Raw genomic sequence first — 3,841 nt, 5'->3', positions numbered from 1 at the left:
CCCCCCCCCCCCCCCCCCCCCCCCCCCCCGAGAGAGGGAGAGAGAGAATCCCAGGCAGGCTCTGGGCTGTCAGCGTAGAGCCCAATGGGGGGCTCTAGCTCACGAACTGTGATATCATGACCTGAGCCGAAACCAAGAGTCAGACGCTTAACTGAGCCACCCAGGTGCCCCACTTGTTCCCCTTAATGTACCCCGCCACCCCACTCCCAGTTGCTGTTAAGGTCCCAGGGATCTCAGGCACCAGGCTCAGGATTTGTCTTGGTCACTCTTGCATTCCCAGGGGGCCAGCACCGTAAATCTATGTAGAATGAATGGTGGCAATAACGAATGACCCGGGGCTGATTTGGTCCCTAAGACATCTGGAATGGCTTTGGTGTCCTGTTAGAATGTTCTAGCAGAAGCTATGCTGTAGGCCTGTTATAATAATATATCATAGAGCTGGGACCTACCCGTATGTTAGATCCCAGGATTTTCCCATGATGGGCTCGGGGCTGTGCTGAAATATGGCAGCGGGGACTGCTCAAACACACCGGGGAGCCACTACAATTCGGTTTCCCTGGACTCCACGCACAGACCTCCGGACCAGTTAAACGAATTCACAAATAACTACCGCTACACAAGGAATGCTCACGGGCTGGCTAGGATCTATCCCAGGTGTACTGCGACCATTGACAGGGTCTGCTACAGGACCCCTGAGGTCCTGCTGTTATAGAATACAAGGGGCTGCAACAGAGTAGCTACCATAGAATATTACAGTGGCCTGCTGCGAGAGTTGCATGGCTAGGATACATTGTGATACCGCCAAAAGGTGCCCTGTTTTCCTGTAACAGGCCTGACGCCAGCTGTCATCATAAGCCTAGTACCCTGCTATGAAACTGTGCCTGCAGCTAATTTCTCTGAGAAATGGCTATGCCATGGGGACCTCCTGCTAAATGCATGCAACAGAATATTCTAGAAGCATGCTAAAATAGATTCAGGGTCCCATCAAGCCCACCTGGGCTTGCTATCATGGATGCAGGTTGCACAACCATATACTCGATACCTCTGGGGCCCCCTGTCAAAGACTCTTGTCCTTGGACCTTCCCGGAGGGACACAGGGCCTGCCACCCTAAGATAGCCTGGGGGCCCCTCTCGAATAGGCTCAGGGCTCTGGAATAATTACTTCCGTCACAAGTATGACTTATTAGAATTACTTCTACTCCATTAACACCCGTGAGCATGTTTCCTCCTCCAAAAGGCGAGAGAGGCAAGAACCCGTTTTACAGATTAGCAAGCTGAGGCTCTGTGGTTGCCGGGAGGGGCGAGGTGGATCACCTGCTAACGCATGGCAGGGCAAGAAATCAGAACAGAGCCTGCAGTCATAATGCTGCCGCTTGGAGGCGTGTGCTCATGGTCACTTCTTCTGGTTACTCCAGCCCTCGTGACCTTTGAGATTTAAATCCTATGGGATTTAAATCCTGGCGGGATTTAACTTTAATTCGGTTACTCAACTAGACGTGAACGGAGCGCTTACAGCCTGTCCAGGCGCCGGGGATGTAGAGATCCTTGCCCTCAAGAGTTCACATTCCAGCGGCTACGAGGAAACAAACATGCAATATCGCACGGGATTTGTACAATAAACACACAAATATACAAGAAATGGGCTTTATCGGTCTCTGCAGGACAGTGAAGCAGGGAAGGGTGGCTGGGAGGGGACGGGAGGTTTTGCCAGAAGGGACGAGGCTGGTGAGCCTGAGGGCCTATGGTGGAAACCTGAGCTGAGAGATTCCAGACCCAGGGCACAGTCCATGCAAACGCCCAGAGGAGTGAGCAGGTCTGGCGGCGTGACGAGGAGGGAGAGCGATGGGCACAGGGCAGAGCAGAAGCGCTGAGGCTGTGATGGACTTAGGGGCTGTCTCTGCTTGTCACCCGGTTCTAAAAAGGGTAGACGCCGTGGTGACCGCTCTTTGGACACAAGTAGTGCGGATCCAGGGCCTCTCTCCTTGGTCTTTGCCACCTGACCCACCAGGCCCGGCGGCGCTGTCCTTGAACGCACACCAGGCAAGCGCCCCACCTGCAACGAGGTGGCCTCACACGGCGGGGTGCCAAGGAGACACCCCAACGACCGCTGGGAGGGACATGGGAGCGAGGTTGCTGTTGTAAACACGGCAGCCCCACCCCAAACGGAAACACCTGTGGGGGGGGGCGGCCTCCGGGAGCAGCCTCACCACCCTTTCTGGGTCCCGGCCCCCTCTCCCCCTCTCCGCAGGGTCTCTGTCCTCCAGCGTGGGGTGGGGCGGGCTCGCAGGCTGAAACTCCGGGGCGGTGCCCCCCTCTGACCTGTCCCTGCCCCTTCCTGCCCTCTTTGATGCGGCCCCACTTCCTCTGGCAGGAACCCCCGCCCTTACTGGGTCTGGGTAAAAAGGAGCCGCTGAGCCGGTCCAGAGAGGCGGCGTCCCTGGAGGCGGCAGCTCCTCTCTTCTCACGGCCCTGTCTCCCAACCCTTGTACCAGTGCTGTGGCTCAGTCCCTGGTACAGGTATGGGGGGCAGGGACGTGTGGACCCCAGCAGCACCGGGCCCCAAGGGGTGAAGCCAGGAGGTGACTGCAGCATCTTCCTCTTCTGTGCCTCCATCCCTGCCTATGATTCGGGTGAGGGTCTCTCCAGATTTTGGAAGTCAATGCCGTCTGCCCCTGCGCCTCCTGCCTCGCTACCCTTAGTTCTATCATCCCTAACTTTGTGTGTTCAAGGTCCGTCTTTTTCTGAAATCTGTCACTACCTGTGGTCTCCGTCCTTGTTCAGAGTTCAGCTGACCCCTGTCCTTATCTCTGCAACTGATGACTCAAGGTCCCTCTCCCTTTTCCCAGTTTTTTTTGATCAGAATGCCTTCCACTGCTACCCTCAACCTTTCTCCCTTCCCCGTTTTCCTGATACTCAAGGTCAGTTTGGCTAAATCTCTTTTCCTGCAGTTTTTTTGGTCTTTCCTTGCATTTGCCCGACCCTGTCCCCATTTCTCCCCACCTCCAATTTATCTCCTTCCCCAAGGCCACCCCAACACGGTCTCACTTCCCGAGGCTCCCTAAGCCATCTCTGAGCGGCCTGCGATTAGGGGCTGCAAAGGTGGGTTCCAGCCTGGCTCCAGCTTGGCCTCACTATACCACATGCCTTCAAAGCCAATTTCCTTAGATTTTCAGGCAAAGGAAGTCTCTAGAACCTTAGGCCTGGAGCTCGGCTACTCACCAAGGGGAGAACCTGCTCCCCTCAGATGAGTTTGCTCATCTGCAAAAGGGGCCTGGTGCTGGCCCAGGAGGGGGCAGTGGGGTGGTGGCAGGGGGGCGGCTGCCAGGTTTCCCTGGGCCACTCCTTCACCCGGGAGACAAGAAATCCCAGCTTGAAGTCAAGACCCCTGCAGTTCAGAAAGAGGCAGCACAGAACTCTGCAAGCCCACCGACCTCCCCCCACCCCACCCAGACCCAAGGGTGGCTGCTTCTTCCTCCCCCTCCCAAGGAGGCCAGAAAGGGCCCAGACCGGAGTTGAGAACCCAGGGGCCTCCGCCCTCACTCACTTCCTCCCCAGAGACTGAGGGGTGAGGGGGGACACGCCCCGACCAGGTAGGAGACTTTACTTACTCTGACACCAAGAGGTGACATGGACCAAAAGGAGGCCCAGAAAGGGAACAACATCTTAACACAGGTTCATATCTTCACCCAGAGAGACGAGAACAGACAGGAAGGGTTTGGCTCCCAGTCCCACACATACATAAGGGGGTTCAGAGGATGAACGAGAACCCCGTGTTCGCATCAACCCCAATTCCCAGGGACAATCCCTCTGGTAAAGGCGCAGATACCCGGAGCCAGGCCCA

This window comes from Herpailurus yagouaroundi, unplaced genomic scaffold (assembly GCF_014898765.1).
Source record: "Herpailurus yagouaroundi ecotype Mexico unplaced genomic scaffold, PumYag 220, whole genome shotgun sequence".
Taxonomy (NCBI): Eukaryota; Metazoa; Chordata; class Mammalia; order Carnivora; family Felidae; genus Herpailurus; species Herpailurus yagouaroundi.
The sequence above is the reverse complement of the archived record's forward strand: the minus strand, read 5'-3'. Positions refer to the sequence as shown.